This window comes from Geospiza fortis, unplaced genomic scaffold, assembly GCF_000277835.1.
Source record: "Geospiza fortis unplaced genomic scaffold, GeoFor_1.0 scaffold264, whole genome shotgun sequence".
NCBI lineage: Eukaryota > Metazoa > Chordata > Aves > Passeriformes > Thraupidae > Geospiza > Geospiza fortis.
In genome coordinates, this window is record NW_005054332.1 from 3,723,772 (window position 1) to 3,736,623 (window position 12,852).

Below are 12,852 nucleotides of genomic sequence, written 5' to 3' on the forward strand. Positions count from 1 at the left end.
CAGCTTTTGGTCAGACCTGAAGTGGTCAGACTTGGACAAGGTGAGCATTGTAGGTGCCTTCCAAGTGGAACAGTCTGTTGTATTCTACACCCCATTCTACAGGAATGGGAAGGGACCTGAAAGCACGTGTCAGGTGAATCTGGAAGATGAGTGCTGTAGAGAAGTGACAGGGAGACATGCTGCAGGTTGCCAGCCATTGGCTGTATTTCCCTTCTAGGGCTTTCTCCTTCCCATCTGTGCTATTGCATCTCTATTGCTGTCCTCCCTCACATGCTTTTTTGCTGCCTTATCTGCCTCCTGCTTTTTGCAGCAAGTTGCCTTGCAGCTGTGCCCTGAAAAGCACATAATGAGTGATGTGAAAACATATGTCTTCAAAAATGGCTTCCATTTGAGGTGGTAGATGCTTTGTTCATTATTTGTGTCAGTTTTTTCATGTTGTTGTTAAAGATGGAGAACCTCAATAGGGAATTTCCACAATTTGGGTTGAAGGGATTACATCTAAGAGTGGCTTTAGCCCTATTCCTCTGAGCATGTTTGAGTGCTGGTGTTTGTTAATAATGGCCATATTGCTGTCATCTCCATGGTCTTTAATTCACTGAAAAGTCCTAGGATTTTCCTGTCTCCTCTCACTGTGTTTTGATGTCTTTTTATCTTTGATGTGGCATGTGCCCACATTTAATTCTTCCAATGCATTTTCACCTTGTTAGTAAATGACCCCCCAGGTATTCTGCTCATTTTACTTTGACATTTATGTTAAAGTCCTGTATTTTTTTGTGTGAGTGTTTCTTGAGAACACCTGCTATCAATGAAAAATATGCTTAAACAAAGGCCATTTTGATTGTATACTTCAGCAGCAGGTATAATGATTTAGATATAAAACCTGAAGAACTGATTTAAAATCAGTGAGATAACATATTTCTGTGACTTCCATGATGTTATATATGTCTGAGATTATCAGATTCATAATTTTTCCAAGGATTATAAACATGTTGAAGTTTTAATAACCTAACATGATTCAGCATTGGATTGCATTGGACAAGGAAGAGATGTTAAAATACATGTATGTATTTAACAATGCCTTTATTCATGATGAAAAATGCCACATTGATATTTATAAGAAGTATTTCTAAAGTTAAAGATTTCATCATCAGTTTAGCAAGACAAATTAGTTGTTGAGGAGTTCACAAAAATAGCAGTGACATTTATTTTAACCTTATCACAATAAACATAAAGAAATGCTTTTTCACTGAAGTGTAGACCTACTGTCATTGGGAAGGAAAAGACATACAGTAGTTATATTACATTTCTTTGTGTGATCATGAGAATTGGAAAGCTATTTGTGACCTGAGCAGTAGATTGCCCAGATAGATACTTTATTTATGGCTGTTGTTATTGTGCTTATGATACCATGAGATGCTTGTTAGATCTGTGTACACAGATGTAGTGGCTTTAACCTGCTTACTCATCACTTTATGCTGAAACTTTGATAGTGCCTTGTGCTGGTGTTATAATTGTTTTGGTTTTTCGTTTTTTGTTTGGCGATTAATGTCATTGTATGAAATATTGATTGTATACTTTCAAAATAAATTTAGTTACTCTTATGTATCTGCTGAGATCCTAGACACTCTGAGAAACTCTTTGAAGCACAGTCTGTGCCTGAAACTGCTGCTAAAATTCACCCTTTCAGCTTACCCTCATGTTGGTCCCCAAAGACTGGTACAATCCTTAGTCATGAGACTCTTCTTTGAGAATTAGACTGTTCCCAGATTTATTTATACCTGTGTTGTGATGTGAGGTCACTTGTCATAGTTCTGTAGAAGCATGATAATTATACTGCCTGAAATTGCAGTTTTTAGAATCTGTCAAATAGTCCCTGACTCTCTGGAGGTGAAGTGGTATATTAAAATCTATCTCTTTTATTCAAAATATCTCTATATCAGGTTTTCCATGAAGCCAAGTTACAGGTAACATGGACAGTGACTGTCTCGTTTGACACACACATCTCTGAATACTGTGAGGGTTTTTTTTTTTAAGTAAAAGTATACATTAAAGGAAGGGTACTTTATAACAGAAGGTTATAATTCAGTGATTAGACAACAGATCTATTAGTAGAAGCATTCTATTACAAAACGTATCTTGCCATTCTTCACTTCTGTGATGTATCTTTACATTTTGTATTGGCATTTCAGCTGCCTTGGCTATTTTCAGTGACACTGGTGTTAAAATAGAGTGCTCTATCTGTCTGTATCAATATAATTGCAGACTATAGAAAAAATACATTGGAATATTTGGAATAAATTATATTTTACTTAAGGACTTCTGGAAGTATATAATATAGTATACAGATGGCTGCCAATTGTCAGCCTTCAATGGGGTTGCCATGGTTTTTTGCTGAAAATAAGGTAGCAGTGAGCGTGCAAATACCTCTTATCTTTTTTTAGAGCATCTGGTATTCAGTAGAGTAAAAAATCAGGCATCATGATCCTTAGCAGGATTGAAGTGAAATATGTGGAGCCTGTTGGGTGAAGTGAGTATGTTTTGAGGATAGTAACAGAGAGTAATCAGAATCTAATGTGTGTGAACTAGAGACCCATGGTGAAACTTGGGATCCACAGAGAGCAAGCAGAAAGCCTTGCAGAGTGAGAATCCAGTGCACTGCTCAGCAGAGCTGCTTTTATGGGAGCAATAACAAGAGCAAAACAAGAATACAATAATCTCCATAAGAATTGTGCTGATCTTTTGAAGACTCAGAAGAAGTACTTTTTTCAAGACCATTCTTAAGGCAACCCCAGATCTTTGAATTTTTGTGTTATTTATTCATTCAATACCATTTTATACAATTGAAAAAAAAAGCAGCATATTTGAATTAGAAGGAAAAATAACCAAAATACAGAAGATATTTCTGTATCGGTTGACAGCCAGTTTTTGTGCCATGAGCATTTTGGCTCTCTTGAGAAGTAACTGCTATTACACCCAGTTTATTTTATGCCTCCTGCCTCTGCAGACTCTTCCTCTGATTCAAGGACTAACATTTACTGTACAGTCCTTTCCTTTCTTCTGCATTACCCATGACTTAATCAGTTTTGGGCTATGCTGAACACAAAACAGTGCAGAATAATTAATAACATTTGCTATACTTGACAGCTATAAGGTTTATATTATTGGTTTTGTAATTTATTTACACATCTCACCTAGCTAATAGCAAGAGTGGACTATTAAGATGTTTACCAATGCTTCCTTCAGCTTGTTTCTTTGCAATTACAATTCTAATACAACTACTACAAATAAATATGTCTCTAAACAAAAAAATCGTAATCATTACTCTATTAGTTTATTTTCTAGTTGAATCTTGAATTCAAAATTAATTTAGCTGGAACAGATAGAACTCATATATCCTCATTCAGTTCAGTATGAATTAATGCAAAATGAGCAGCTGAGTTTACTTGTATTGCTCAACAATCCTTATACAAAATTACTGGTATTATTTAAGGCCATCCTAGGTCAAAAATTTGACTGCTTAGTAGAAGTATATCAGAAGACTGGATGCTTTCTTAAAGAATACTTCTGTTTATGAAACAAAAATTCTATTTGGCTTGATGACCTTTTGAGTATAGAAAAAATCCTGAACCCACGGTAGACAGTGTCCCAATAGCATAAGGAATGCTGTGATGCACTTCAGAATTTCACTGGTACTGTGCCCACAATACTTTATGTTCTATGAAATAGTTTTAGAGCTGATTCATCATTAAGCTTGTAGAGTTGTTCCTATGCTACTAGCTTTTCACACAGAACAGTGGAGCTCTGGAGAAAAAAAAAGAAAAAAGATGATTTCTTCATCATGTCTGTTTGTCTTTCTTAGGTGCATTGAAGATATATATCTGCTAGCAGGTGAAGGACTAAAGCGTTCTCAAGTGTTCCTGAACCATAAATAAAACCAGTGACTTTATTATTAGAATATATTTATTAACATTGTGCTATGAAAAAGTTCAGTTTTTAACCATCTGTATTTATGACAATTCATATACATAAGAAACATTCTAAAATTAGGAACAGCTCTTGCTTGTATTGCAAAAGGCAGTACAAGATGAATATTTAAGGTGAGTTTGAGCTCAGGTTCTCTCTAGGGAATATCACATTGCCTGCAGTGCCAAATACTTACAAGACAATTCAGGGTGATACCCACACCCAGGGGTATCAGGTTCTCTTCCCTTTTGCTTGCAACAAGCATACAGGTGAGCAGTGAAAGATCAGTCTATCTATTTATCTAGTCTGTCCCTCCAGCTAATTTTTCATGTTTGCCTCTCTAGCTGCTTCTATAACCTTCTTTCAGGATGTCAGCTTAAATCTGCCTGATTTGTATCCCTTCAAAACACTTCTGATTGTCCTTTCTTAGAGTTTGACCTGTGATTTTTATCTTTCCTTCCTACAACAAGCAGGTTATGCTTCTTTCTTCAGATCTCTTCGTAGCATTTTCTCCGTTCTGCCACCCACCCAGTCATTCATCATTTGTTACTGAGATGTCATCTCCCAGCTAAGATCTGCCCGCTGAGCCAACCCTCATCACTCTTCTTGCAGATCCTCAAGGAGAAAAATCTTTACTCTTCCCATGTCGTTGTCCTCCATGATAGCACCTGTAGACTGCATTGGTTTGTCAGTGTCATATTAGAAAACAATTCTTACAAATAAGAGTCTTTGTTAAAATTTATCTCTTTCCTGGTGCTTAATATTGGGGGTTTAATTGGAAAAACAATGTATAAACTGGCACTGAAATGAAAGCTGGTAATGTTTGCTAGAGCTGGCTGGGATTGGCTCTGCTGGACATGAAGGAAGCTTCTGGCTGCTTCTCACAGAAGCCACCCCTGCAGCCCCCCTGTTACCCAAACCTGGCCATGCAAACCCAATAAACATAAGTAATAAGTATATAAACATAATAAGACTGGACCTCTCCTTTCTTTAAACTGTAGTACTGAAGAATGTAGTAGTACATGTTCATTGCTCAGATACCATTTTTTGGTTGGGATTTTGCATGATAGGAAAAACAGGCAAGGAAAACCAGTGGATGAATTAGTTCATGTTCACTGAAAAGTCGTGAATTTTTCTTGTCTTTTTCCCACTGATTTCCTAATTGTCTGTTTGTAGATCTAGGCATATTTAGTGGAACCTGAATCTCAGGAGAGCCCTTTTGTCCTGCAAATGGGCATGTGTTGGCACAGTGCTGTGATTCATGGGCAGGTTTCATGGTGTTGGATCTAGTGCTGTACTTGGCTGTAGAGAACTTCAGGATCCAGTCCTGGCTTTATTTGGAAGCATTAAGGTTGTGGCTTCAGAAGATACCTGCTCCTCTGAATCCTTAATTCCAGGATAAATTAAGAATTTAAACATCTTTAAAATCCAGGGCTAAGTTAATTTTTCCTTAAACATGTCAGTTCTAGAATATATCTCTATTGTTTTTATTTTTCTCTTTAATTTTGGATTTTCACAGCACATTTTATGCTGATCCTGTAGCATACAATTGTTAGAGCTGCTGACACACAAGTAAAAAATTCTGCTCCAGTTTCATGATGTATTTTGTTTAAGCTGTTCTGCACTGCTGCTGATTCGTGTTAGCTAAATGTTTCTATGGACTTCTTACACAAAGCTTTCTCAGATGCTTCTCCTTTAATAAAGACATCATAATTTCTCCAGAAACATTTATTTTCAAATTCATAGAAGTTGTCTCTATGAAATGATTTTCATATGGCATGGGAGAGAGATGTTTAATAGGGGACAGTAGCCAGTAGCCAAAATATAGTATAGATCACAAAGGTAAATCTGCATATTTTCCATTTTCTTTTGGCAGATAGGCAGACAGCCTCTTATGAGAAGTTACATTTTTCCAAGCTTTTCAGTTAACTACATGAATAATTGCTCAATTTTTTGCTTGCAGATATTGGAATCTGTCTTCGTATAATAATGATAGCATAGCCTTTAATTTGTGTGCAGGAATTTTAATTGGTAGAGATGTTTTCCATAGCAGCATGCATCTTCTAAAATAGAGCAACACATCTTTTGATTAATGCAGCCCAACTCACTGGAATGTTCATGGTGGCAGTATCAATTTCAAGGCAGAAAAGCTAAAAAAGAATTCAGAAAGAATAGCAAGCCTGTTAATATCTCATGTCACTTTATTTGTATTTTAATGTTTCAAAATCTAGACTTTTGCTTATCAATATGCTATTCAAATACTGTTTTCTATTAGGAAGATGTTGATGGCTTTTGATTTGATTACAGAATGATATTTTTTCCTGCACTTCTCTAAAAATACTGGCAGGTAGATGCATGGATAAATGTTACATGACTTTTTTTTTTCCCCTACAAAAATGGAAATAAATCATTTTATTGAAAATGTCTTTCATGTCTCTTGTGTAATTTCAATTGTAGAAGTGTTTTTAAAGTAGGACACTTACTGTGTGTATTGCATGACCCTGCTTGACTTGAACATCTTGGACTTTCTAGAATACCTTAGAAGATACTACAGAGGCATTTAACATGTCAATATAACATTTATATGGAGTTTATTTATCCATTTACTTTTTATTTTTAAACCTTGCTATATAAAGTTGCTAAGAAGATACTGTTATGTATTTAGGTAGATAGCAAAATTAATATTTAACATTAAGATTTTAAAGTGTGCCTGATCAGGTCTATCTTTTCCCATTTCTCTTTTAGTTCCCATTCAGAAACAATTCTGTTCTCCCTCTCTGATCCCTCTTCTTATTCTCCATTGAAGTGTACTCTTCAGATTTGTTCCCTTGGTTTCAGGTGTCCTGCGTGAGAGCTTGTTGCTGAAGATTGATGAAGCATGGCATGAACTTTTGCCCTTCTTCGTATGTTTTGTTTGTTTGTTACTTTGGTTGATCCTGTCATCTTTTTTTCTTGTTTTTCTGCTTCGTATTTCCTTAAGTATCTCCTGGTCATCTCTTGGCATCTTTTCTCTCCACATTTCCACATGCTTTGCCTTCTATCTTCGTTCTGGCTTACTTTTTTTCTAGAAAATGTTTTTTAATGGAAAACAAGCTATATCCGTAGTGTCTAATTCCATGTCTTGTACAATATTTTGGAAGGAGTCACAATACTTAGTTTTGCTTTCTGGAATTTAAGAAAATGTTTTTCAGCCAAGAAAAGAGTATAATCCATTGTAGGTTTTGGAGAAAACAGAAGAAAAAGGTGCAGATAAAAGTTCCTGTTTCTTGTCTATTTTGTTTGCTTAATGTTTTAATTATTTATTACTTTTCTTTTGAAATTGCTCACACTTGCTGTTTTTGTAGATGCTTGAAAAGAACTATGTCTTTTCTTGAAGCATCCTTTTAAACAAATACTTTTAAAATGGACTCTAATATTCTCAGCTGGGTAGCCATGAATCCATTTGTGGGCAAGAACTGACATGCCCCAGTTATTATCAACAATTTTACCTCTGATGCAGGAGCATGTAGTGACAGGACAAAGGACAATGTCTTCAAACTGAAAGAGAGTAGGTTTAAATAATGTATTATGAAAAAATTCTTTACTGAGGATGAGGGTGGTGAGGCACTGGCCCAGGTTACCCAGGCAAGCTGTGGATGCTCCATCCCTGGAAAGGTTCAAGACCAGGCTGGGTGGGGCTCTGAGCAACCCGGTCTTGTGGAAGGGGTCCCTGCCCATGGCAGGGATGTTGGAACAACATGATCTTTAAGGTCCATTCCAACCTTTAACATTCTGTGAGTCTCTCCAGTACTGAGTGCTGTGTATTTTCTGACTGAAACAAAAATCTGTCTTATATTTTCGTTACTCCATAAAATTGAAATGATGAATATAAGTGCCATCAGTTCTTGCTATTGATGGCAACCATCCTAAAAGAGAAAAGGTTATAGGATTTTTTTCAGCCTTAAAAAACCCAGCATTAAAAACACCACAGCATTATACATACCAAGACCTGATGGAGTATTTTTTGTATGAAATGGTTAAAATTTGTTGAGAAAACAAGCAGTCCAAAAAATATTAAATTCCTTATTAGTTCAGCATCAAGTTGCAGTTCTTGTGCTGGGTTGAGCCTGAGCAGACCTGCTTTGCAGTGGAACAGATTGTCTTGCAACACAGTGTACTCCTGGAAATTTTCTTCTTTGAAATGAGGCTGTGGCATTTTCTGAACTTGAGAGGCTGAGCTAATCAAGGCAGCTGACAAACCCTTCAGCATGCTTGAATCAGTATGGGTTTGTCCAGGTTCTTTCTTTGCCCTGTACACCCTTAGGCACAAATTGACAGATTTTTTTTTTTTACCAGCTGCTGAGATGGTTGACAAGAGACACGTAACCAGATGAAAAAGTTTGTTAGCCCAAGACATAAAATACAGGCAAATTGAAAATTTTCCTTTTCACCTTTTCATTGTGAATTGCATTTTTGCCTGTTTTTAAAATAATTTGTGATACCTAATCTGCAGCAGCATAAGCACTTTTATCTGATTAATTAGGATGCTTCTCATGAAGCAGGACAGTTCTCAAATGTGGCAGGTCTTGGAGATCTCTCTGCTGTTTCACCAGAGGTGGGAAAAAAGAGCTCCTTAGGAGGAGAAGTTTTTTGTATACCTGTTAATGAACAGTGAGGTAAATTGTGAATGTGACATATAAAGTGGGAGACAGGAAAGAAGTAAGAGGTGTTCCCAGATACACAAGGATACAATGGACATTTTTGTTTGCTTGATAAGTCTAAGTAAGGCATTTGCTCTTTTTCACTCTCAGAATCAAGGCCTACCTAGAATGATGGAGGCCTTCCCAGCCTTATTCTCCGATTCTAAGATTGAGTCCATTAACCAGCGCTGCCAAGTCCACCGCTACACCATGACCCTAAGTACCACAAACTACATGTTTTTGAATGCTTCAGGGATGGTGACTTCGCCACTTTTCTGGGCAGCCTGTTCCAATGCTTCACAACCCTTTCAGTGAAGACATTTTTCCTAATAGTGAATGTAAACCTCCCCTGGCACAACGTCCTCTTGTTCTGTCTGTTTTTACATGGGGAAAAAAGATGGACACACACCTGTGTACACCCTCCTTACAGGTGGTAGTAGAGAGCAATAGTCTTCCCTGATTCTCCTTTTCTCCAGGCTAAGCAGCCCTAGGTACTTCAGATGCTCCTTATAAGACTGGTGCTCCAGATTAATTTCCAGAATTATATTGTAGCTCTTTATCCTGCTCTGCACAAGTATTCATTGGGTTCGTAGTGCTTTACTGGGCTGCAGTACATTATTCCCTGAACAGTTTAGTGATATATATGCTAGTAAGGAGAAGGGTAATGATAAGCCTGCATAGTGGCAGCTATGAGCTTCTATGTCAAAAATAATTTTATTATATTCCCTCTCAGTCATGTACTCTGTGCTTCTGCATTTTTCAGGTATTAGGTTTTCGCAAATCATAAGGCAAAATGAGTACTGGGATGACTTTTACGGTAATTTTAAGAAAAAATTTCCGAGGAAGTACAGTTAGTTTGTACAATTAAATGGTCTATTTGTCTGCCAGGCTCTTTTCCCCCAATATTTTCTAAACATGTCAGCTAATTTCAAATTTATGGGAAGTGGAAATTCATTCGTCACTGTCTTCTTACAGTAACGAATGAATAAGGTAAAAGCGATGCCTGAAATCAGGTTTTTGGGAAAGAGACATGATGCTCCTTAATCTTCTGGAAATGCTGGTTTCTGAAAAAAACTGTTGTCTCCCACAGAACTGATCCCAGTCTTTTCCACACTGATAATACAGTGAGGTGCACTGGGCTTGAGGAGTGAACTCTTGAGTGTGGCACAGACTTGTATGCCACTTTTTCTATCCCCTGGACTAGGAACTGCCTGGAAAGTGGGTGCCATTGCTTGGACTTCTAATGATGAAAAGCCATTCATGGGAGTTGAGAATATATTTGGTTTTATGACATGTTGCTGTTAGAGCTGCAGGACTTTGGCATTAAGAAAAAGAAATGCATCTTTTTGACAGGGTAAAAAAAGATACTTGGCCATTTAGGCCAGTGTGGTGTCTTCTAGCCAGCTGGAGTGAGGAATATAATGCCTAGATATCATTTATGGACATCCACTTGTGTAAGGGCCCATCAAGGATTCAGACTTACTCCTGGACTGTAACAAGCAGCTGTGTGGATTCATCACAAGGAGGTTTCACTGTTTTGGGAGCTTCTCAGGTTTCTTGTTTCCTGGCAGCACTCCTGCTTACTCTGGATTCAGTTTCATATAACTGGTATTTGTTAGTGATCCCATCTGTGATACTCTTTTTTTTTTTCGACTGAATAAGAAGCAGAGGATCTGGTGGAGAAAAAAGGGATGCTTCTCATCACTGATATTTTAGATGCCTGCCAGGAGTATACAATGTACTCATATTATTTGAAAACATTATCCTGGGCTCCTTTTCTCCCCCTTGACAAGATAACAGGCTTTGATGAAGTGGGTTGCAGACAGGTTCAAACATGTCTTCTTCACCTTTTAAAACTGATTTCTAGAAATGTTGGAGGAATCAAAGGATATTTGCAGGAATGGAACAAGTCTCCTTTGACATTAGTATGTTTTAATTTAGTGCTGTGGCCTGGAAAAGGAAAACAAGTATTCTTAAGGCAGCATGACAAATCTATGAAAAACATCCATCTTTTTTTGCCAGAGTATCAGTTGTGGTACCACTTTAGCATGAGTTTTAATTCCTTGTGTCAAATAACCCAGAGTAATGACATCATATTACCTGATGTTAATGCGGTTTCTTTCTTATGAATACAAGTTCACTTGAAATTTCCTTGGTTGCCATAGAGTATCCTATTTCCAGGTAGGACTGAGGTTTCCTGCTTTTTGTTGAATAGTTTGCAGATACTTGGTTTATATTGAGTTGTAAGAATTCCCTAATCCTGCCTCAGTTGCCAAAGCTCTTTCTTGCATAAGTAAATCATAGCCAAGAGCACTCAGGGTCACTTAACAAAAATTTGTATGTAGCTTGTTCCTACTTCTGATGTGGTTACTGGACTGGTTTCTGCATTCTTATGTTATGGCTGTTTCATTAAATGAACAGGCCCAAGCTTTGGTACCTTGTTCACATGTCCCTGTCATGTCTGCAGATCAGTGGGTAAGCAGCCAGTACTTAGACGTGGCCTGAAGTGCAGCAGAGGTGAGGAAAACCTACTGAGTGAGGTGTGAGCATGAGTGTGTTCTGTCAAATCCATTGAAAAATCAAATGCAGAAAAATCCACAGGAGGTACTGCAATAAAACCTCCTCAGATTATTAAAATATCTTTAATTTTACGCATTTTCTTCATTTCAGCTTCTTTTGTTCTCACTGCACATTTACAGGTGTGTTAATTCAGATTTTCATGGGCCATATATTTTTAGATATTGCTGACAATTTATCCTGAAGAGGTGGTACAGGAAGTTTGATCATCTTTTTAGTGTGTGTTACTTACTGATCCTCTGGGGCAAGGACTTGTTTGTAAGGACTTCCAAGTGGAGGCTTAAAGTAAAGATGTGCTTTCCAGTGGGTTTGTGAGTGAAGGCTTAAATACCTTTCTGCTGTTCAGATGTCACTAGTTTAGTCCTTCAATTTAAACATCAATTTGTCACAAAGTTCTTTGTAACTGTTGCTCTCAGTCTCAAGTAAGATAAATTAAAATGTATTGCAACTGAAGCAGATGAGTCATGTTCCATTGTGCTAGGAAATGGTGTAATCTTTGGATGAGCTAGGAAATCCTGATAACATACAGTAAATCTCTGAACATCATTAAACTTGACATGAGTCTAGATATGTATGCTAGCTACATAGTCTTAACGAGCACCTGGATGAAACTTGTCTGTAAATGAAGTCTTGGATGAAACAATGGATGTTTAAGAGAATGTCATTGTAGACAGGTGAACATAATAGTTCTTACCAGTACTTGAATGTTTTGTTTCCTTCTTTTGTGCTTTTTTACCACTTAGGAATAAAAAGTTTGAGGTTTTTATATGTAATTATTTGTTTTATATATGTGAATGCACTCAGTATTTTCCTGTCTGTATAGCATTCAGAGCCATTCTTTGCTGACAGAAGCACACTAGGAAGCAAAGGTCATACTCTGACACTCTAAAATCTCTCACACCTCTCAGCTGCAAATTCCTTGCATTTACTTGATGTTCCATCATCATCTCTTCTGAACTTCAGTTTTCCTGTCAGTCTTTCAGATACAGATGACTTTCTGAGCCCAAGATCTGAAGTCACATCCTGAATGAAAACTACTATTTTGATGGTTTGTAGACTCCTTTCAAATACTTTGATAACTGTCTGAGCAGAGATTAGCAGCTCATTAGTGGTATTGCTAACTGGAAAACCAGGAGAGGTCAGTGGGAAGCCTGGACTTCAAGCAAAATGTTATACTGGTTCTTAACTTCAGTATATAGCACCTTTTCATAGTTTTCAATAATGTGAACTTCTAAACATCAGTCTTATTCTGCAGCTGTTCTACCTCAGAGTAGAGAAAAATGTGAAAAAGGCTAGATAGGAGCAGAAAGGAAAAATTGCTGGCTGGTTCATATCTCTGTCTTGTTCTGAGGACAGAATCGCAGACATTATTATCAGTAATAAGTTCTAGGACTGAAGAGAGTAAAAGAAAATTCCCAGAAACTGTGAAGAGACAGAAGAGCTTCCTTTTGGCTGGTAACTCCAGCTGGGTAGAGCAACCCACTCAAGAATACCAGCAGGTTTCAGATAGTCAGGGATAGGTGATGCATATGTCACTGGTGGACTTCCCTGTGATTTCACTGATCGATTCATCTTTCACCCCTGTGTCTGTTCCACACCACACAATATGTCGCACAGCACTGCACTGATGCTT